The sequence below is a fragment of the Convolutriloba macropyga genome, chromosome 12, assembly GCF_964194025.1.
Source record: "Convolutriloba macropyga chromosome 12, txConMacr16.3, whole genome shotgun sequence".
Lineage (NCBI taxonomy): Eukaryota > Metazoa > Xenacoelomorpha > Acoela > Convolutidae > Convolutriloba > Convolutriloba macropyga.
Window position 1 is genome coordinate 57,584,378 of NC_134479.1, and position 25,797 is coordinate 57,610,174.

The following is a 25,797-nucleotide window of genomic DNA, read 5'->3' on the forward strand; positions in this document are numbered from 1 at the left end:
GGATAACGCTTTCGTGGAACTTTTTTCGTGCAATTTTTTCCTTTTTGCCTGTGTTGGTCGTTCTTTTTGTAGTTATATGACATATCCTGGACCAAGAAGGCTCTCTCTGGAGGTATAAAAAAATCTCTCAATGATTTCTTTTGATGCATAATATTTCTAATCAGTTTGACATTAGTTCTTTTCAAAAAAGCAACGTTTTTTCAAACTTTTCCCGTTTGCTCATTTCTTGTAGACTTGTTATCAAGTCGCATTGAAGAAAAGTCTCATATTTTTATCTAATGAACTTGAGGTTAAATTTTTTAGTAAAAATTCTATCTGATGACAATTCGATTTTGGTTTTGAAAAAATGCACAACAAGTTTTGTAATTAATATTTGTAATTGTTCGATTTTTTATCGCCATCTTTTCTGGCAGTCACCTTATTGTAGTCACAGGTCTCATGGGCCCTCTAAGGTAGATTGTTTTGTTAATTTAGTAGTTTATCGAACGATATGTTTAAAGGTTAATTTGTTCTTATCTCTTCCAGATTTGGTAGACATTTAAGTGAAAAATGTAGATGAGCGGGGTCGGAACTTTATGTGCGAACGCACATTACCGAGCCTCCTTGTTGGTTTGATTAAATAAATTGAAATAAAGAGAGGAAACTTTCAGCATTAAATTGGAATGTATTCTCAAGCATTAACGGGTGGACATTTTCCAAAATGAATGCAGTTTTATTTAAGACAACAGAAAAAGAAAAATTAAAAAATTTAGTGTTTTCAATTAACAAGAAATATCAAAGTAGACAAACTGGTAGCAAAAAACGAATGGTTTTAAATGGAAATAAATTAAAAGCAATTGGGAACTGTCAGTAATTAGATTAAGTTGCTGGTTGACAAAAAGACAAAAATATAGGCGAAACTCGAAAGACACTAATTTTTAAAAATAGATAAACTAAAGTCCATAAAGGATTCTTTTAAGCAGTCATTTGAGCAAAAAGTCTTTTAGGCATCAGATAAAATGATTGTGTATGTTTTCTTCTCTTCAGGGGAAACCAATGAGACTTGTCAGCAATGTGTCTCAGATAAGACTATAAAAAATATCAAGTAATTCCAAAACAAAACAAATAGCTATTTTTACAAAAAGTTCTTTTGAATAAAAACATTCCTCTTGTCCTGGGAATTGCAACAATATATGATGATAACAGAAGCCAGAAATAGAAAAATTCGATATGTTGATATGTTAATTTGTTTTATCTCTTTCACATTTGGTAGACAATGAAGTGAAAAATAAACAAAAATAAATAAATAAACTAAATAAAAATAAATAAACTAAAGTCATTGAAGCATTCTTTTTTTAAGCAGTCATTTGAGCTAAATGTCTTTTAGGCATCAGATAAATTGATTGTGTAGGTTTTCTTACCTTCTCAGGAAACCAATGAGATTTGTCAGCAATGAGTCTCAGATAAGACTATAAAAAATATCAAGTAAAGCCAAAACAAAACAAATAGCTATTTTTACAAAAAGTTCTTTTGAATAAAAACATTCCTCTTGTCCTGGGAATTGCAACAATATATGATGATAACAGAAACCAGAAATAGAAAAATTCGATATGTTGATATGTTAATTTGTTTTATCTCTTTCACATTTGGTAGACAATGAAGTGAAAAATAAACAAAAATAAATAAATAAACTAAATAAAAATAAATAAACTAAAGTCATTGAAGCATTCTTTTTTTAAGCAGTCATTTGAGCTAAATGTCTTTTAGGCATCAGATAAATTGATTGTGTATGTTTTCTTACCTTCTTAGGAAACCAATGAGATTTGTCAGCAATGAGTCTCAGATAAGACTATAAAAAATATCAAGTAAAGCCAAAACAAAACAAATAGCTATTTTTACAAAAAGTTCTTTGGAATAAAAACATTCCGCTTGTCCTGGGAATTGCAACAATATATGATGATAACAGAAACCAGAAATAGAAAAATTCGATATGTTGATATATTAATTTGTTTTATCTCTTTCACATTTGGTAGACAATGAAGTGAAAAATAAACAAAAATAAATAAATAAACTAAATAAAAATAAATAAACTAAAGTCATTGAAGCATTCTTTTTTTAAGCAGTCATTTGAGCTAAATGTCTTTTAGGCATCAGATAAATTGATTGTGTATGTTTTCTTGCCCTCTTAGGAAACCAATGAGAATGGTCAGCAATGAGACTCAGATAAGACTATAAAAAATATCAAGTAAAGCCAAAACGTAACAAATAGGTTTGTCATAAGAAACTCTTTTTACTAATAAATTTTCTTCTGACCTGAGAAATGGAAGAATATATGATAATAACAAAACACAGAAATAGGAAAATTCAATTAATTGCAAATGTTTTTAAAAAAACACGGTTTTAAAATCACAAAAATTATATTAGGTCCCTTCACCGCTTGCAACTGCGCATATGATGAATAGAAAACCTATATCAACCTCAGAAGATTTATCACCAAAATGGAGAGAAAAACAGAAATATAGCTGCACGTGAAATAACAACTAAAAAGCGAAAATTTGTTCAGAGACAAATTACTTGCTTCACCTCAAAAAGAGTTTGAAGGATTACTTTTTAGAACTACTAACTCCTTTGAGTCTCTTATTGTTCTATCGTTTTAATAAACGCTACTCAAATTTAGACATTATCAAATGATAGAAATAATTTGAACAGATCTTTAGAAATACATCACTTAATGTACTTTAATCTCTCTGGATTGTGGATAGCCATGGTGGGATCAATAAAAACTCCTTATTTTTTTTGTGGCAACTATAATCAAGTAACTGTTCCAAAAACGAACAAAAGAAATTAAAATATATTTAAAAAGACGCTGAAAAAGAACAAAAATTATTCTAAATCAACGACATAAATCAGCAAACAGCGGTCAAAGTTGCTGTTTCAAATTCCTTTGCTAGATAATAGACGTTCAACTAGTCCTTTAATTAGTTATAACTAATTGTCTGAACCAGTTTAAGGGCAGCGGTGTCAAGAAATATTATCACTTTCAGCTTAAAAAACTGATTTGGCGCCAGTTTTTTTAAATTAAAAATTTTAGGTTAAATTATTCGAGAAGTTAGCTATATTTCAGAAATAAAATAAATTGAGGAATCCTGTCTCATTTAAAAAAAAAACAATTGTTGAGTGCATTTAGTTTTGTAAATCAAATAAAGCAAACATGGATGCAAATGGTTAAAAATATAACTTGTAAAAATGCAAGTGTTGTTTCACGTGAAGGGAAGCAATTCCCTTTGTTGTTGTTGACTGGCGATATTTCTCCAGTGTTGCTTTGTTGACTCAAAAGGTTGTCAAAGGATATATCCACATTTTTATTAAGAAAACGAAACAGATACAGACAGAGCAACAGACTTTATTTTTATTACAAATGTTCCGTCTCAGGTTGACGTTTGGAGGCTGAAGTTTTCTCGAAAAAGCAGAAATTATTCCATTATTGTCGTACAAAATGTTTACTGCATGCTTTGCCAAGGTTAAAAATTTTTCAACGGAATGTTTTGTGTCATATTCTTGGTGATGATGCGTTATGTATAGAAAGTAAGTAAAAGCACAGTTTTTCTTAGAAGATCCTGAATTTGGTTTTGCATTGAACCCTAATATGTAGATTTTTATTCCTTACTGAAAGAAAAAAAAACTCTCATCGCATTTCTCTCATGCATCCGTATAATGTGTTTTTCAATGTGTTTTTCAAAAAACTTTGCTGCCTTTCAGAGAGATTAAAGTATAAAATAGAATTTGTTTTCACTCAAACGTGTCTATCAGCAGAACACTATTGTTTCGTAGAAATTATCTAAATTTCAAATGTTTGCAAGAAAACAAACAGATGTCTTTTGAATAATTTGCTAGGCAAAATTTACAGGTCAATAGATCTTGTTAAATAGCAATTATTGTTAAATACAAATGTTTATCGACAACCATTGAAAAATTTAAAAGAATTGTGTTTAATATTTGAATTTAACCGAGACATTTTAGATCGTTGTTCACCAATTATTGTAACAAATTACAGCCGTAATGTCATCTATGAAAAACCTTGGTCGTTTCAAACGTGATATGAATGCTGATAGCTGCTTCACAACATGAGACTTTTGCGGGCAGTATTGAACATCTTTTTGTTCAGCATATGACATTTTACCCTCTTTGAGAAACAGGCCTTATTCTTACCTTGTGTGAAAACCCGGGCCGAGGTGTCAACGCTAAAAAACGCAAAATTATGTAAGATTGGCGTTGAATGCGTTGAATTTATGTAAGATCTACGCTCAAGCGTAGATCTTACATAAATTCAACGCATTCAACGCCAATCTTACATAATTTTGCGTTGAATTTTGGCGTAGATCTTACATATTTAGCAGAAAGAATATTTAGCGTAGATATTTAGCGTAGAATTTTACATATTTAGCGTTGAATTTAGCGTAGATCTTACATAAATTCAACGCATTCAATGCCAATCTTACATATTTTGCGTTGAAATTTGGCGTAGATCTTACATATTTAGCGTTGAATTTTAGCGTAGATCTTACATATTTAGCGTTGAATTTAGCGTAGATTTTACATAAATTCAACGCATTCAACGCCAATCTTACATAATTTTGCGTTGAATTTTGGCGTAGATCTTACATATTTAGCGTTGAATTTTAGCGTAGATCTTACATATTTAGCGTTGAATTTAGCGTAGATCTTACATAAATTCAACGCATTCAACGCCAATCTTACATAATTTTGCGTTGAATTTTGGCGTAGATCTTACATATTTAGCGTTGATTTTTAGCGTAGATGTTACATATTTAGCGTTGAATTTAGCGTAGATCTTACATAAATTCAACGCATTCAACTCCAATATAACAAAATTTTGCGTTGAATTTTGGCGTAGATCTTACATATTTAGCGTTGAATTTTAGCGTAGATCATACATACTTAGCGTTGAATTTAGCGTTGATCTTACATAAATTCAACGCATTTAACGCTAATCTTTCCATTCCGTTTCAGACCACTTTACGATTTCAAAACTTTTTCAAGTTTTTTTTCGAAAAATTAATTTTTTCAATATTTCGAACCGAACCTGATACTCCAAAGGTGAGTAACAAGAAGTCAGAAAAAATCTGTTTAGTGCTCTCTTATAGTGCAAAATCCAATTCAGACCATTTGAAGATTTTAAATTTTTCGAGTTTTTTTTTCAAAAAGTTAATTTTTTAACTGTTTCGACCCTATACTGCACAGGTGAGAAAAATCACTTTTCAGTGCTCTTTTAAAGTGCAAAATCCATTTCAGACCATTTTACGATTTCAAAACTTTTTAAAGTTTTTTTTTCGAAAAAAAAAATTTTTTCAATATTTCGAACCTGTTACTCCAAAGGTGAGTAACAAGAAGTCAGAAAAAATCTTTTTTAGTGCTCTTTTATAGTGCAAAATCCAATTCAGACCATTTGAAGATTTCAAATTTTTCAAGTTTTTTTTCGAAAAATTAATTTTTTTACTGTTTCGACCCCTATACTGCACAATTGAGAAAAATGAAGTCAGCAAAAAATAACCAAAAAATAACCATCTCTTACAGTGAAAAACCATTTCAGACCATTTTGGGAATTCAAATTTTTTTCAAAACTTAAAAACAAATTTAAATTTTTCCCAGTACTTCTCACATGATAAATGCGTCGAATACGTTGAAATTATATAAGATCTTGGCTAAATTCAACGAAAAATATGTAAGATCTAGGCTAAATTCAACGAAATATATGCAAGTTCTACGCTAATTTCAATGCAAAATATGTAAGGTCTACGCTATAATCAACGCAAAATATGTAAGATCTACGCTAAATTCAACGCAAAATATGTAAAATCTACGCTTTATAAGGATTGCGGCTCTTAAGGAAACCAAGGTACGGTGGCGCAAAGGTAGAAGAGGCGACAAGTAAACAGGCGGTCAGTGGTTCGAGTCCCATACCTAGAGTTCTACGCGTTGATTTTTTGTACGATCAACGCTAAATTCAACGCAAAAATATGTAAGATCTACGCTAAATTCAACGCTAATTATGTAAGATCTACGCTAAATTCAACGCTAAATATGTAAGATCAGCGGCAACTAGCGTTGACAAGTTGGAAAATTCACCGCCATTTCTTACATAATTTTGCGCTGAGTGCGTTGAATTTTTATCTTTAAATTCAACGCATTCAACGCAAAATTATGAAAGAAAATTGCGGTGAATTTTCCGACTTGTCAACGCTAGTTGCCGCTGATCTTACATAATTTCGGCCAAATTCCTCGGCCCGGGAAGCGTGATAAATAGTGGGAAAAAAGTGCGATGTGCACAGATTTTGGTTTTAAAATTTAATTATTTTTTATTTATACCCATCTCTATCATCTTTATTTTGATATCATTTAAAATATATATGCATATCTATCATCTTTTTTAAATTTAATTAATTTTTTTTATACCCATCTTTATTGTCTTTTTTACATCATCTAAATTATAATTATCTTTATCATCTTTTTTTGATATCATCTAAATAAAAATGCTCATTTTCAGCACTCAAAACGAGTGTATTTTTTTTTAAAAAAATCAATTTTTGAGGGCTAAAAATGAGCATTTGTTAAAAACCAAAACAGTGCAAACAGCACTTTTTCCCACTACTGTGATAAAGATTTACAGCATAAACTTTATTCCAGTTTTGGGATGTTTTAATAATAATACATGAATTTTCGGTTGCTTACAAGGGAACAAGCAGAATTATCTTTATCGGATTACCAAAATAGGTTTTAAGAACCGGAAATATGTCGCCATTGAATCTCTCGTCGACTTCGTATAATGTTATTGTATTCTGGTATCTTCTGAGATTTAGTAGTGGGAAAAAGGTGCTATTCCGCCACTTCCTATTCGGAAGATGACTACTAAATACCACCTTTTTCCCACTTTTCTATATATCTACTACTTGCTTATACCCCCCATTTTATTCACTACTATATATTAGCTTGTTTTATCCACTACTACATATTACCTTTATATTCACTCAAAATCTATCATTTCTTGTCTCACTTAGTGCAATCCACTAGTACAGAGTTAAGCTGGTATTTGTCCATTATCAGACGGATAGTTCGGGTTCTATAACCACCGACTCCGTTGGACGTATCCCAGATAATAGTGTAACTAGAGAGACCGTGTGAAAAGCAAGTAAACAAACTTGCGAAAACACTTGAAAATAAAAAGAAAACTTGAATAAAAACTGAAAAAAATATTAAATAATAAAAATTTTCATATGTCCCCCCTAATCAATATTTAATCAATCTAAAACTAACACTTTCTGTCTCACTTAGCGTAGTGGTTAAATCATCGAGTCTAGTTAAGTTGCTATAGCAAACGGAAGGTTTGGGGTTCCTTCCTCACTGACTCCAGTGAACGTCCCCCGACTTTGATGAATTGCAATAAAATTAGGTTAGATAAAAAAAACCAAATTCACAGTTCTTAAGAAGGATGATCCCTGCTGTGAGACTGTATATGGGACACAATGTGATGGGTATACAGTCTAAAACACTGAGATCGGTGGAAACACAGTGATCTGTGTTTTTCAGTGTAACTTGAACAAAAAAACCAGCTTAACTCTTTTATAAATTTTAAATTTTGATAATATTCATATAATATTAAGATCCTTGTTTTTATTTACTACTTGGTCAAGTCATAACCCAAAGTAATAGCAAAATTATAAAGCAAATTAAAGTAAAAAATAAAGCAAATTTCAAAATAAGAGCGAAATCCCTCTTTTAAGAGCGAATCACACTTTAAGAGCGAAATCGTCCCTATCGGAGTGATGCCCCAGTAGAAAGATCGCTCTTTTTTGCTCTTAGAGAGTGATTCCCTCTTTTTTTGATATTTTTATTATTTTTTTATACTTTTATTTCAAATTATCTATACTCTTCAATAAATTTATATTTTCTTTTACTTTTTCTATATTTAACCCATTATTAATAAGAAATGATACAAAATTATAATAATTACACCAACAACTTTCCTCAGTTTGGCTAATAACTAAAGGACTTACAGTCTTGCTTTGCCCACTAGGATTAATTGTTTTCTCACTCAAATCAGTGTAACTGCTTGGCTTGCCACGGACTTCGTCCGTTCGCAGATTTCTACTAAATCCTTTAGGTATATCTACATCTGGATGTTGCTTCTTTACATGAGCCCGTATCCCTTCATATCTCACAACAGAAGCACAATATGGTCAATTAATTTTAGCTGAAGTACAACTTCTACATGTATACTTACTCTCATCGAAATCAGTTAGTGGTTTTACAGCATTACATTTATTACATATTCTAATTAAGACTTCTGGGTTAAGGTTAATGCTAGGGTTAGGGTTAGGGTTCAGGTTAAGGTTAGGGTTAGGGTTAGGGTCAAGGTTAAGGTTAGGGTTAGTGTTAAGGTTAGGGTTAGGGTTAGGGTTGGGGTTAAGGTTAGGGTTAAGGTTAAGGTTAGGGTTAGGGTTAGGGTCTGAGTTAGAGTTAGAGTCATAGATAGAACTAAAACCACAACCAGAACTAGAGCTAGAACTAGAACTAGAACTAGAACTAGATTAATTTTTTGAAGAACAACCCCATGGAGAAAAATTATTAGCACAAATACCACTTAGTATTATATTACCACACATATATTTATCAGTTTTATCTTTATGACATTATTCATAATTATATTTTAAAACAGCAATGTTTCCATATTTATAGTTACACTCTAAACATTTTAAAATCATTTATAATAGGGTAAACTTAAATATTTACCTAATTATTTCTTTGATAATATTTAGCCATGATTTCAATTAAATCTTTAGTATTATCTTTAGATGTGATACACTCTGCTAAATATTTTTTCCCTAACGTATTGAGTGTATTAGTTTTACATCTCTTATCTAAAATCAATTCAAGGTCTAATTCTTTTTCAACTCTAACAAACTTTATAATCTCTTCTCTAAATTCTTCATTATTTCCATATAGTCTGGTTAAAAACTTTCCTCCCTTTCTATTCCAAATTCTCATCTCTTCATTTATATATTCTTCTTGTAGTTTTTCTAAGGGTATAACAAATTTACGTGCCCCATTAACTAAACTATTTTTTCGATCGGTGAACGAACTTTGTTCGTGGTTTACCAAACTGCTTCGCAGATAGGACTTTGCCCATGTTTCACTATCAGGATAATCACTTTGTGTATTAGCAATGCTATGTTGTGTATCAGTATAATTACTTTGTATATCAGTATAATCACTTTGAGTAAAAGGGGACCTGCTTGGCAGATCTTCTCCATGTCCAACGTTAACCAAAGTGTTTGCTCTATTCAACATATTGTTTGCACTCATTTACACGGCTCCAACAGTTTTTATTATTGAATCAAGATAAATATAACTAGTTATAACTAAACCCCCAACCCATAATTCCGCCAATATTTGATAGTTGTTTTAAGCCTTTTGCTTCAACCATCTCTTTTGTTAAAACATCATTCTGAATTTTAATATTATTTAAAGTAAGAAATTTATTAAAATAAAACTGATAATTATCATGATTAATGGTATTTCTATCTGTTGCATTTATCATGAGTGGTTTCATGTATGCTATAAGTTTATTTATATCGTCTCTTTCTAATTCATCTTTTAAACTAAGATCTTTTAAATCAAGGAAACCAACTCTTGAATCATATATCATTGTTCTATTACTATTAATAATAATAAAAGTATTTTCCTTCTTATTATGTTTAATTATACCATAACGAAGTTCATCTGACATTCCATCTGTACAATTATAATGGTTACTATTCAACTCACTAACTATTTTATTAAAGTCATGTTCAAATTTATATATCTCATTAAAGTTTTTAAATAGATCAGGTCCATTATAAGTTCTTAAATAAATAGTATCACAACTCATTCTTGCCGTATTAATTATTTGAGCTGGTTTATGACACATTACAATCATTTGAATTTTATAATGTCTACCTTCATTAAAAAATTAAGCTATATCCTTATTTAACCTATCACCCATATCATCAAGTACCATTACACAATTTTGAAATTTATGCATATTGTTTTTTGTGATCATATTTGTATCACATTTATTAAACCCAGTATAAAACTTATTAGACTCAGGATCTATCCAGTCTCTTTCATCTTTAAACACTATAACTATATTTTTAGCTTGGTCTTGGTTTTGGTTTTGGTCCCGCTTTTGGATTTGATGAGTGAACGAACTTTGTTCGATGTTTACCAAACTGCTTGGCTTGCCACGGACTTCGCCCGTTCGCAGATCTTGATTTTGGACTGAGTAAAATTTAAAGTATTGTCTAATAAAATATGTTTTTTTTGTACCAGTTCCACCTTAAACTATAGTATGTAATGTTGACTTTTCATATTCAAATCTAACTAGACTCCTTTTCATAAATCCCCCAAAGCTTTCTTCTAGATTTGTATATTTACTTGGTATTGAATCATATATTATATAACAAATTCAAATTAACAAAACAAAAATTATAACTGCGCTACCTGTCTCCAATTTTATACCTATTACAAATGCTTATCCTAACTTTTGAGGAATTCAATAATAAATTTAATATTGATAATAGTGCTATGAGCGATATCAGAATAAAAGATATAGGAAAAGATATAAGTCTAACACCAATTGAAATAGTAATGAGATATCAGACTACAGATAACACAAGTGAACCTAACTTCAACGTTATTGTGAATATACATCCAACTGATGGTACACATTGAGTTTTAGTTATAAGAAGAGAAGGTGGTCTTGTGTATTACTTTGATAGTTTTGGTGTAGAAACCCCACCATAATTCCTAGAGAATATGTTTATCTAGGCTCTAATGAAAGAATACAACAATTTTATGAATCTTATTGTGGGGCTTATTGTTTAAACATGATCTATCTTATTGATAGAGGATTTAAAATTAAAAGTACTTTGAAAATTCTAGTTAATTAATGTAAATATCCAGGAAAATTTAATGAGTGTTTTTGTTTAAGTTGTAATGTTAATGTTTATGTTAATAATAATGAGAATGTTATTGATAATGTTAACGAAAATGTCATTGATAATGATAATGATAATGATATTGTTAATGATAATGATAATGCTAATGATAATGTTAATGATAATGGTAATGTTAATGATCTACGAAGTAGCTTTGCTAATAATGTTAATGATAATGATAATGTTAATGATAAAGATAATAATAATGTTAATGATAATGATAATGTTAATGACGATGATAATGATAATGATAATGATAATGTTAATGATAATGATAATGATAATGATAATGATAATGATAATGATAATGATAATTTTATTTATCTACTGGATGAAAAACGCGTCGAAACATCGGTGGACCGGTTCCCGGATGGGCGAAGCCCAATTAAAAGGGTAAACCCAACAATAAAGAATGTCCTACTAACACTATCTCTATAAACATAAACGTAGATCTACAATCATGGCTAAATGATGATGATATAATTACTGAAGCTGAATTCCCAGATAACTTTAGATGTATAATATCTGGTCCAAGTGAATGTGGTAAGACATTCTTATTAAAAAACTAATTCTAGCTAGTATATATTTTGATAAGCTATACATCATTGGACATACTGGTGATCAATACAATGGATTAGAAAGAATTAACGATAAAGCAATTATAGAATTTATTAAAGATAAAAAAGGTTTACCGTCTCCAGAAAAACTATCCAAAGATTTTAAGAAACTAATGATATTCGATGATGTTAGAGCCAAAAAACCAGTTATTAATGATTGTATTGTTATTATAATGTTATTATATGTAATAAGGTAAGGAAAGAGCCTTATAATTACATTGTCATTGATATAACAAACAAAAATTAATGGTAAACTGAGAATTAATTGGGATCGGAGAGTTTTGTAGTTTAGTTTAAGTTTAAGTTTATATCTACACCAGATGGACCTTTGGTCAGCTGACTACGTCAGATCAACGAAGTTGTTGCTGGTTACATCAGATGTAAAGTAAAACTTTATACATCACCATTAAAGTCTATAAGTCTTCCATGCTCATCTTTAATATGAAACTCTATATATTCTATTCTATCTTTAGTTAAATTTTGATACAAGATATTAGTTGGTATAATATTTATCAAGTAACCTGGTGGTGCTGTTAGAGTAAAAGTATATAGTATGTCTGTGTTATTCCCATTATCTTCAACACCAGATATCACATTACAATGAATGTTAATATTACTAAAACCCATAATGTCAACAATTTTCTGAGATATATATTTACATTTTAAATAAACTATTTTTCTAAATCCTAGTAATAGGGCTATTGAATTTTCTATGTCAAAGTTAATTGCACCTTGTTTTATTTCCATTAAACTTTTCATTGTATTCTTATCAGGTTCTATCATAACATTACCATTAGTTTCTTCTTTTATTAATTCTGCTATTTCGATTAACTCATATACACCTGGTATAACAGCTAAAATAAGGGTATCTGACCATGTTTCACCTTGGGTATCATATAAGAATTGATTGTTCCTTCTATTCACATTAAACACCGAATTATAAACAGATAATCTAATTAAACCTAATTTTGTTGTATTAAGTTTAGGTTCACTAAAGTTAAACTTTTTTGTTGGTTTTATCATTCTAAAGTTAAATGTATGCTCTTCTTTAGTTTTAGTTAAAGCTTCATGTATTTTTTGTAGTTCCCATAAGATTAAACTGTCTGTCATTTTTTGACTTATAAAAATGGACTGTAATATGGATACAAATTATGGTTATAAAAATGATATACACAAAATTAAGATTAAAAAATACAAACCAAATAATCTGGCAACAATGAATACAATCAATACTAACATTAAAACCATTCTCAATAGAGAAGAGAATCACTTAAATTTGTGTGATTCCTATCTAGAGACAGAGTTTGTTGTATCAGATGATGCTGGTGGTTTATTTGCTAATGATGCTAATAGCATATTAGTTAATTATGGTATGATGGCATTGTTTAGTTCAGTTAAACTTGAAACTAGTGGTGGTAGGACTATTGAATATATAGATCATTGTCATCCTAATCTATTGATTTATAAGTTTATAAGTTATTAACTAGTATTGGTTATGAAAATGAGAGTGATTTTGTTAGAAATCAAGGCAATAGAGATAGTCAACTTAAAGGTGACCATATTGCTGCACAACGAGGTCATATGTATATGATGATTAAGATGAGTGATTTATTTGGTTTCGTAAATGATTTAGAAAAGATATATGGTTTAGGAATTAAACTAATATTAAAAAGAAATAATAATGATAGAGCTCTATTTAGAGTTAATGCTAATGCTGGTGCAGTTGGTAATGATGGTAATATAGATATTAGAGATATATCATGGTGTGTGCCCAGTATTGATCATAGTAATGATAATAGAATTTTTGTGCAAAAGGGTTTAAGTAAAAAGAATAATGTAGAAATTAGCTATTATGAAAAAAAGACATTTTATAAAAATGTACCTAATGCTACTAACTTCTTGTTTCATCTAGGTATGGAAAGTGGGATGGAAAGACCACAATATATAATAGTTGGTTTTGAAAATAATAATGTTAATGAACAAACTCATGATGCAAGTACATTTGTTATAATGAATGTTACTGAATGTTATTGTAAGATTGGTAGTGAGTTTTATCCTGAGGATAGAATGAATATTTATTATGGAACCAATAATTATAATGAGGCTTTTAAAGAGATTGTTAGCTTTAATAAAGATTATAATGGGCTACTACATAATATAAAACTGTATATAAATCATAGAACATCCAAAAGTAGTTATGGAATATATGTATTTGATACTAGATATCAAATCAAATTGATCATATAGGACCACAACCAATACAACTTAATTTTAAGTTTAGTGATGCAGTTGCATATGTCATGCATAATTATTAACTAGAAAGGTTATTTGTGTTAATAGTGATGGTAATAAGATGGTTGATATAATCTCGTTGAGATTAATCAGTGAAACTGCTTCGCAGGTGACCGAAGGTCTACTATATCATAGACATAGTCTTAGTTATATTTAAGTCATAGTTATTAAAAATGATATACTTATTGACTTAACCAATGACTAAACAATGACTAAATCAATGATAATCAAACTATTTCCTTCTAGTCTTAACAAAATCTTTCGCATAAATAGTATCCAGTTTCTTTTTATTATCTAGAGTCAATCCCTTAGCTTCAAGTTCAGTTTTAGGTTTCGAGCTTCGCTCGCGGGTGGAACCCGTAGGCTTAATAACAACAAAGGGATTATACTTTTTAACTTCCATTTTTTTATATATAGAAATGAGTCTTTTAAATAAGTTCAAAACTAATTCTTATTGTGTTGGTGGTAGACATTATAGTGGTACTAATAATATAAGTGGAGCTATCACTTCGAAAGGTACTAAAATGTTAAGAGGGTCCTGCACTAAATGTAGAAGGAATAAATCAATGACAGAATCTGATGCAACAATAGAAGCTGAGGAATTGAAAGATTTCTTCAAAAGTGTTGGTAGAGCTACGGATAACTTTGGAAAAAAAGTTGCTAATAATCCAGTAAGAGCATTAGAAATAGCAAGTAAAATAGGAAGTGCAGCTGCAAGTAGAAACCCTAGAGCAGCTCTAGCGGCTAAAACTGATTTATTTAAATTTGCAACTACTGGTGAAGGTATAAAGGTAGTACAAAAAGGAAGAGGGTTATACTTAGGTACAAAGAAGAGATAATTATTTGATTATAGTCATGATTAAATTTATGATTATGTATATTTTTATGTTTATGATTATGATTAATTATATTTATGATTATGATTATGATTATGATTATATTTATTTTATGTTTATGATTATCGATCTGCGAAACAGGTTACCTGATAAATATTAATAATAATATTATTATTACTAAACACTATATTATAACTAAACACTAACAACTTTAGTTTAAGAAAACACTCCGCTTGTTTTTCTTGTTCCTCTTATAATCCTCATATAGCTTGACTGTTTCATTATATTCATCATTATATATTTTACTATCTTTCATTGATTTAGTATATAGTTTATTAAATTTATCACTAAACTGTTTACTTAAAATATACATTTGTGAATACTTTATAATTTTATTTCTTATTTTAATATTAATTGTTTTTGATAATGAACCACAAACAGTTGCTGTAGCAAAAGCTGTTGGTATAGAATAAGGTAATCCTATACCTGTTAATGCAACTGATGTTGATGTAGCAGTTGTTGCTATAGATGATAATACTGTTTCTGTTATCTCAGCTACGTAAATATAATTCCTATTTCTACTTAACTTCTTATTATAGTTATTAGTTGCAGTTTCATAATAATTTCTAATATCTTTTATAATGTTAATATTGATATTAAATTTATTATTGGCTTGAATCTTTTCGTTTATGTATTGTTCATTAACGGCTGACAAGTTGGATATAGTAATCTGTCACTCGGTGCTGTTGGGTTAGTCATAATTTCGGTTATTTTAATTAGTGAAAATTCGTTCTATTTCTTTCGTTATATCTTCTTGTTTAAAACCAAAATGCTTCTCTAGACTTTCTTGTTCTTTATTATCAAGTAACGTACTTCGTAAAAAAATAGCAATTATATATTGTACTAATGTCCTTTTATTCTTTAAAAGGGCTTCATCTATAAAAGAATTAGTCTTTTTATTAACTTCTTTAAATTCTTTTAGCCCAGTAGTAAACATTTCATCTACTTGTATGTTAGTGATATTCTGATTAAACTTATTATTATCAAATTCTTGTTTTAATTGATTATATTTAGAGATAGTTTCAGCAGCAACTTTATTACAAAACAGTATTTGTGACTTCAATTGTTAATTCAATAAACTCATTAATTAGTTCATCATTAACTTGTGTTTCATTTAGTTGTAATGTTTTAGTTGTGACTTTATCAAATTCACTTTTTCTTATTTCAGTTATGTTTCTACGTAAAATGTCTATTTTATTAGAAGAAGATAAAAAATTATTGTCACAATACTCTTTATTAACAACATCTTTTTCATCTTTTGGAGGATGAACTTTTGTAATTTTATAGGTATCCTTCATATCAATATTATCATTATCTTCTAGGAGTAACCCACGAGCCTTACTTAGTGATAAGTTGTTTGTTGATGTTGATCCGAGAAGCGGGTTCCCCAATGGACCTCCGGTCATGCTTCGCCATTGATGTTTAGCTTGATTGAATCTATTTTTTGTCATCTTTGTTTTTGTTTACAGAAATTACAGAATTATACCTAATGATTCTAAAACTTTATTATTAGACTCAAAGTCAAACTCGGATTTTAATAGTTCCTCATAATATTCATATTATTTACCTTCTGTTATCTCTCCATTAATATCTTCTATTTTATATGTTGGTGGTTGTGTATTTAGAACTTCATTAACTTTAAACAACTCTCTATTCCAATTAGAAGTGTATCCCTTAGAGAAGATATTACGTTTATCTGCATTTCCAACATAATCACCAATTTTAACTTTTGGTTTAATATTCTTAAAACTAAAAGTGTATTTAACTTTATCAGGATTATTAGAAGCGTCAACTGGTGTTATATTAATTGTTGAGTGAATGTTATTTATAATGTTAATTTTGTTGTTAAATTTATTATTGGCTTGAATCTTTTCATTTATCAATCTTTCTGATACTGATGACAAATCTAGAGATAGTAATCTCTCACTCGGTGCTGTTTGGTTAGTCATAATTTCGGTTATTTTAATTAGTAAAAATTCTTTCTATTTCTTTCGTTATATTTTCTCGTTTAAAACCATAATGCTTCTCTAGTCTTTCTTGTATTTTATTATCAACTAACGTACTTCGTAAAATTATAGCAATTATATATTGTACTATTGTCCTTTTATTGTTTAAAAGGGCTTCATCTATAAAAGATTTAGGCTTTTTATTAACTTCTTTAAATTCTTTTAGCCCAGTAGTAAACATTTCATCTAGTTGTATGTTAGTGATATTCTGATTAAACTTATTATTATCAATTTCTAGTTTTAATTGATTATATTTAGAGATAGTATCAGCAGCAAATTTATTACAAAATTTAACAGTATTTGTGACTTCATTTGCTGATTCAATAAACCCATTAATTAGTTGATCATTAACTTGTGTTTCATTTAGTTGTAATGTTTTAGTTGTGACTTTATCAAATTCACCTTTTCTTAGGTCAGTTATGTTTCTACTTAAAATGTCTATTTTATTAGAAGAGGATGAAAAGTTATTGTCCTAATACTCTTTATTAACAACATTTTTTTCAATAGGATGTACAATCGTAATTTAAAAGGTATCCTTTATATCAATATTATCATTATCTTCTAGGAATAACCCACGAGCCTTACTTAGTGTTAAGTTGTTTGTTGATGTTGATGTTGATGTTGATTGATGTTTAGCTTGATTGAATCTATTTCTTAACATCTTTGTATTTGTTTATAGAAATTACAGAATTATACCTAATGATTCCAAAACCTTATTATTAGATTCAAAGTCAAACTCGGATTTTTATAATTCTTTTTTGTAATATTTACCTCGTATTATCTATCCATTCATGTCTTCTATCTTATAAGTTAGTGGTTGTGTTTTTAAAAACTCATTAACTTTAAACAACTCTCTATTCCAATTACAAGTGTATCCCTTAGAGAAGATATTACGTTTATCTGCATTTCTAACCTCTTCACCAACTTTAAGTTGAGGTTTAATATTCCTATAAATGAATGAGTATTTAACGTTATCAGGATTATTAGAAGCATCAACAGGTATCATATTAATTATTGAATGAATGTTATTGTTATATGTTACAACAGCATCATTTAATATATTTACCCAATTACCATCGCCATTGATGAACATAGGTTTATTAATTATATGCAATAATGTTCTATTGAATCTCTCTATAAACACAGCCTTTAAATCACTATAAGTAGAATATAGTTGTGTTTCATATTCTTTAAGTAAAGAATTAAATGTTTTATTGTAAAACTCACTACATCTATCTACCCATAACTTTTCTGGTTTTCTACTTTCACTTAATACTATTTTAAAACCATTAGTTATAGATAAACCAGATTTATTCTTCAATGGAATAGCCCATGCAAATTTTGTGATTATATCTATAACAGTTAATAGAATCTTATAAATATTATTGTATTTACTTAAAGATAACTTATCAATTAAATCAGCTGACCATGTTTCATCTTTATATAATGGTTTTATTCTTTCTCTTCTAAACTTTGTTATTTGAGGACTGATTACTTCTTTAGCTAGTAATTGTTGTTTAGTTTTAACTGTGTCTTGTTTAATTGTGGATATAGTCATCTGCGATGCGGGTTCCCTGATCTATGAAACAGCTTCCTTGATAGCTTTGTTCATTTCTGTTCATTTACCATAGTTAAAAACAAAATTTTCTAGTTGCTCTTGATTAATAATATTCATAGATAAAAGTTGCTTAGATATATCTAGCATTTCATCATATAGTCCATCATGACCAGCTTTTGTTTCTAGTATTAATAATTCTAGTCTTTCTACTGAACCATTTTAATTGCAATTTTGTTGATTATTTGGGTTAGGGTTGCTATTTAAACCCCTGCCAAATACCGCATCTTTTACCCCCATTATACGTTTTATTGTTCTATATCTAGCTCTTTTCTTATACCCTTTTGCTAAATCATATCTAATATCCTTTAAGAACCTTTTAAATTTGTTTTCATTTTCCTCGATTTCACCAGGTTTTTTATTAGGGTTAGTAAGAAAGTTTATAAACTCATCCGACAATTCATATATATTAACCTTAACTATAAATGAAATTTCTTGGTAGATTAGTTTAACACCGTTCATTTCATGTTCACCAATGTCTAAAATTTACGAACTTTAACTTTAATTGGAGATTAGATTGAACTGACATTAAATTAATAATTTGAGCCGTGTCTTTATCTACTAACATTCCTGGTTTATCTCGAGCTTTCGCTACAGCTTTGTCGTTGGACTTCACCAATGTTTCACCATTGGACCTCATTAATGCTTCATTAAACTGGGAGCCGGCTTGCTCGATCATCTTAGTTTGTTTATCTAACTCTTGATTTTGCCAATCTATTGCTCTTAGTGTTTGTTCATTTAATGCTAGATTGTGTTCACTGTTCACATTTAAAGTTTTAGTTAAAGGATCAAATAACTCTTCTATTTCACCATAATATTCTTGTTTTTTTAATTTATCTTCTAATCTATTCTTTCTGTTTTTTTTTTCCAGATTGTTTAATTCTATGAGTGTTTCTAGTTTAGTCATTTTATAAAAATAATTATCACAATTCATTATATAATCTAATAGCGGCTTCAATAAAATTTCTATCATCATTAATTGTTAATTCTTTAATATTCTTTATCAGTGCTGGGTTTGCCATGGGCGAAGTCTGTCGCCTGATTTTCTTTACTAGATTTCTTATGAATAGATACATGTTCTCATCTAGGGGATAACTTTTTATATTATTTACATAAAATCTTTTATCATTAAAATTATTTAAACTTCTTTTATTTATCTTAATTGTGGCCCTACAACTTTCTACTGTTAATCCTGCTTTCCTCTACTATCCTTTCCTTATTATCTATTAGAGCACTATAATATTCTTCGTGCTTTCCATTACTTTCTTTCTTTATTCCTTTCTCTTTTGCCCCATACTTCTTTATACTATATGTTTTGATCTTTAATACCACGAATTCTTCCATAACCTTACTACCTAATTTGTGTTTAAATTTGACCGGTATCTTATTATTAGTTTTTATTGCTTTATCTAGATTCCTCAGATCCAAGTGCTCATTGTCGACATTGCCCCCGCTAAAACTTAACACGAAGCTATCCGTGTCCATGTAGTGTAACATTAGATCTTTAAGCGCGGGATTTAATACATTATAAAAGAACTTACAAATATGAAGATTACTGAGCTCTAGTACTGTAGATCCTAAATAAATTGGTTTATCATTTTGTATTTCCTTTTTATAGAATTCTATTAGAGTATAGTTTTCATATCCAATTACATCTTTACATGTTGGTTTACTTACAGCTTTAAGTATTTCATAATCATCGGTTAGAATCTAAGCTTCTAGATACTTTAATGGATTCTCACAACTTTTACCAAACAATGAATTATTCATTAACTTAAATATATCTTTCTCAGGTTCAGTTTTAGCTTCAGCTCTCATTTTAGTATTAAGTTCAATGTAGTCTCTAATTATATAATCTTGTTTAAATTTAATTATTCTATGGACTTTAGTAAGCTTTATACCCATCTTAACAACAAACTTTAACATCCGATAGTGTATTGGGTATTCATATTTATTGTTTTGATCTAATATTAGTTTCTTGCTTTCTGATGAAGTTGGGGGTCTTTGTTTGTATCCCAGTTCATTATTCTCTACTTCTCTTCTATGGGGTAATAGTTGGAGGTTGCTAGTTCTCTCTTTACATTCGATAGTATATTCTAAATCACAGATAAACCAATAGCCATAATCACTACCATCTGAAATTTTTAATACTTCATCTAGAGTTGTATTGGAGTACTCAAAATCTTTATATGGTAGCTTTTGCATTAGTGCATAACCGTATAAATTATTGGCATCGATGTACCAGATGGACCATTGGTCATGCTTCGCCATAGACTTTTGACTCTGACTTTGACTTCTAATATACCTATCACCCATAACACCACATATGCCACCTCTCATTGCACTAATGAAGTCTTTTAGTATTTGCTCACCTTGTGTTATATCTAATTCAGCTTTGCTTAGTTTTAGGAAACAATCGAAGCTGTAGCTTGGTAGACTAATATAATGTAGAGGATTGAGTTTATATGTATTCATGTTTAACTTAACAAAAAGATTGAAGCAATGTCCTAATATGAATATATCATTTTCAACATATTCTATTGTTAACTTTTTACCTGTTTTATTACTATTAGAATTATTAAAATCATCTACTTCATCTTGAGTTGGTAATTTTGTTGTTAGTGATGATCTAAAGTCTTGAATTGATAGATTGCCCAGTTTATTATTATAGCTATTCTCATCTTTAAAGAATTCATAAGGATATAATGTTTTTTCAATGTTGTAAACGTTTGCTATTTTATCAAGAGACATTGTCAAGAAACTGTAACTATCTATAAACTCTAATATACCCACTCAAAACATTCTATCTTTACCATTAGTACTAGGTAAGATATCAATTCATCGCCTGCTATTATTATTATTCTGTTTAAATATCTCATTAAATAATAGATTGAAGTCATAGCCTTTACCATTATGAAATATTACTGGAATGAAGTTTTGATGTTTATCGTTCAAGTTACAAATATTACATGCTGGACCTCTATATCTACCTGTTTGATGACAGTGATCTCTAACTTTATTAACACAGATTTTATTACAAATGTGGCATACATCATTAGCATCATGATACAATTTATCTTCTTCGGTAAATATCATTTCTTTGTTTATTTAATACAATGTTTTGTTTCTATTTCTTATAAACCTCTAACATAATCTTTGATGCAGTCTGGACCAAAGTATGATCTGCGAAGCGGGTTCCCTGATCTGTTATATACTTCATCTTTGCTAAGCACTTCATCTTTGCTATGCCAACTATAGCCAATAGCAATAGGTACATGTTCACATATCTTATATGTATTGCTACCAATCTTTTCATCTGTTCCTTTCATGTAACATTCAGTATCACTAAAAATAACATTGTTCACTTCTTGTTGTCTATGTTGATTCTTGAATTTAATTTGTTTTAACTTAGGGCAAACAACCTTTGGTTTGACTTGGACACAGCATTCATGGGATTCATATTTATGTTGAGAACTAAACCAATAGGTACCATTATCACAAAACCAGTACTTGGTATGTTTGGTGTTAGGTCTTTTTTCATTCCATGCTAATATTCTTATATTATGTCTACCTTTTACAAAGTTAGAACATTTCTCTAAGCATTCTACTTTTGCTATGTTACTATCTTGAGTAGGCCTGTGGTGAAGCCCGACCGTAGGTCTGTAAAACCAAATATTGATATTATATTTGTTTTGGATTTTTGTTATATAACCATATGCAGTTTCATTATATTCCCAGTCATCGACTAGATTATTAATATACTTATTTTCTCTAGTTACATGTTCAGTTACAGGATGCAATGCAGCTGTAATATATAACCGTAGACAGTTAAATTTATTACTTCTAATATTTAAAATCGCTTTTGTTTTATCTCTTAGACCTAGTGGCAGTTCAGTATAAGATCCTGATGATGGTTTAATCTTTTCTATATTTATTTGCGTGTCTGTTATTCCAATAATCTCATAATCGTAGCCGTAACCCCCATACGTTTCTCTAATATGATCAAGCCATTGTTTTAGATTCAAGCGATGATCTTTATGCATATATTCAACGGTTCTAAAGTTTATATTAGTAGTCTTTTCTTCTTCTAAATCTCTCTTCTTATATATGCAATTGGCGGTAACTTTATATTTATATGATTTAAATGGTTTACATTCGTCTAATATGTAATCTACTGGTTCATTAATTTCCTTGATAAAACTACCATTAGATTTAGTAATATATAACTGCCTTTGATTAAAGCTTGCTTTAATATTAAAATTATTAGCAAAGCTACTTCGTAGATCGTTTAAGACAACGTTTTCTCTCCAGTGTTTATTCATGTGAGTTTGCAGACCTATCTGATTTTTAAACTTATCGGCACAAACCCAGCATGGTTCAGTTTTAGTTTCAGTTTCAGTTTCAGTTTTAATAATATTCTTAGTTTTAATAATATCCTTAGTTTTGGCCTTAGTTTTATTAATATAATCATCTTCATCCGAGTTATACACCTTCTTCAAGATTTCTTCTTCTTCAGACTCAAACATTTTCTCCAATAGTTCCTTATGTTTGGGATCGTATGATTGATGCCTGTATAAACTCTTCTTTGATTCAAAGGATAGATTACAGAAATCGCAGAAGTTTATGACACTAGTATTAGTTGATTGAGACATGATGTATTTATTTAGGGAAAATTTTGGAAAAAATAATTTTCGAAAAATGAAAATGAAATGCAAAAAGTGTATAAATAAACCTTGGAAAAAATGTTGTAATAATTGTAAAGATATAGAATATTCTTGTTATGTATGTAAAAAAATGGTTAAAGTGAAAGATTATATAGAACATTTGGGCTACCATTATTCTGATCCTGGTCAATATCTAACATGTAGTATGTGTAATGTTTATAATCTTATATCATTATATAGATTTAGAAATAGGAAATGTAGACTATGTATTTATCTTCATAGATATAGATATGGTCATACTAGAAATCAATTCAGGGAGCATGTTTATAAGTATAATATTCAAGAAGCTAATTCTTCTTCTTTTAATTTATCTGTCATGTAGTTTTTGGGTTTTATTGATATTTTTGATTTAGACCTTTTGTCTTAATTAATACCAGATTTAGAATAAATAAAGAGTGAAAAATTACTCTTAGAGTAATTCATAAAATAATGATTGATTTGGATTGATTTTTTATTTTGATTGATTGTTGATTGAACATATAGCTAATATGTAGTAGTGAATAAAATGGGGGGTATAAGCAAGTAGTATATATATAGAGTAGTGGGAAAAAAGTGGTATTTAGTCATCTTCCGATTAGGAAGTGGCGGAATAGCACCTTTTTCCCACTCCTAGATTTTCAGCATCTACAGGTTCAGCAGAATTTTGTATACTGATTAAAAAAAGTGCTGAAAAGTTTAAAATTAATATTGCTACCCCCAAATTTAATCATCAACTCAATTAGCTATTTAATGGCAATTAGCTCAATTAGCTACCCAGAAAAGCACCGGTTGGACAAACTGTAAGAGCTGTGTTTTTTGTCATGCTTTATCAGTACTCCTATAGTTTATTTTCGTAAATCCGCCACTTTCAGTCCCCAGCCCGGAATGGAAAAGGAAAAGGGTAAAAGCACACATAACATGCTAAAAAATCTCAAATATTCAAGTTCTGAACACTTTTCCGACTTGAGAACATTCCCGACAATCAATTATAATAATTTTTTTGTTTCTACAAGTATTGCTTGAGTTTGTGTGCTTTACGGACCTAAGAGCAAAATTAATGGTTAAACCTAACTTAAAAGGTCACAAACATAGTTATGATTTCAACTTAATTTATGTATAATTCAGAGTCTGTTTCAGAGAATTTCAGAGCAAAATTTGACCTGAATCGTAGTCTGAATCAGTACTGATAATTCATTAATTTCCCTCTTCTTCAATACCGATTTTTTTAGTTAGGTAGGGGATACTGTAGTCTTTTCGATACAGTATTACTCTCATATATTTTTTGAGCGCTTCATCGAAAAATATTATTTCCTTACAAACAAAAATGTTCACCTAAACAGCCCAAAGAAAAACTTGGTCTTTATCATAGTTTTTACTTATCTTCACACAAAATGGGTCATTTTTCCAAGAAGCAATCTCCTCGGGGTTTAATGGAACTTTTTATTCCAATGACTGGCTGGTTTCTGAGCCTATACCTCTATTCAGAGCCCTGGAAATGGCTGTGTTCATAGTGTTAAGGCCATACCTCCAGACTGCTCTGATCAGACCGTGTTGACTCTGGATCAAGCCCTCAGACTTTCCAACCAGACTTTGTTGCCGGGCCGCGCTATGCACCCCTGTGAGCGACCCAAGTCTGTCTTATCAGAGTAATTTTGGGTCAGCCTGGGTGAGCATAACATGAAAAATAACGAACCTTCTTTCTTTGAGCCGGGCCAAAAAATTTTTATTGTTTTTATAATTCAGCAGCCTATTTTACCCGTTAAGCCTATTTTGAATTGAGTGTGTTTGCATCATTCAGAATTTCTCATTCCTTCGTTAATAACTTATTTATAACTTATTTAAATTTTGATGAATCCGACTTCGTTTTCTGTTAGAAAGCAAAATTTTGAACTCAAAATCAATTTCAGTTGAATAATTTCAGCTGGCATATTGTTGTTTACTGCACGCGTTTTGTGTTGTATCATTTATGTTTATGTTTGCTTATTGTCTGTCCAGTTTTGCTTATTGTTTACCTGTTTATTTTCATCTCTGGCGTTCAAGATAAAAAGCGCGGCGCGGAAGCTGCCACTTTGATCTGGCTATCTTCAAAGAAAGCTCCCAGCTTTTTACAACCGGTAGGTCGTTGGAAAGATCAAGGAATAGAAAATGAAGGAAAAGAGAACAAAAGAAAATGGATTAATATTTTCATTAAGAAAACATGAAAGAAAATGATGTCACGCCGGTTTTATATCATATCAACGCTGAGATATTACGCAATAAAGGTTGTGTTATTGCATAACTTATTTAGTTCACACTTAAGCGCGTTCAATTAGCATAACGTTCCTTAAGCCGATGTTCCCCTCAACAATATAACAAAAAATTTATTTCCTACTAATTAGAATAAAAATTTACAATGGGTCGTCAAAATTGCTTAGATCAGATAGCTTATGCTGTATAATTTGTTTGTAAATTTAGCTTTTAATGTTCCCGATAAGGCCGGCCGGATCAAAGAAAAAAAAACATTTCAACCTAGTTATAAGCAAAAAAGAAAAGTTAAGTTATTACTGGCATTTTAAAATTAAATTAGGCATTAATATTTCAGCATTTATTTATATCGTCTCTCGTCGGCGACATATTTCCATATTACGGTTAAATG

The 25,797-nt window shown here is 29.7% G+C and overlaps 1 protein-coding gene across 1 annotated transcript in view; it reads left to right on the plus strand.

The window, feature by feature from the left end:
* Positions 1 to 25,797, plus strand: part of LOC142350947 (calcium-binding protein 39-like) — a 613,053-nt gene that overhangs the window by 166,746 nt on the left and 420,510 nt on the right. The gene's annotated exons all lie outside the window — the stretch shown is intronic.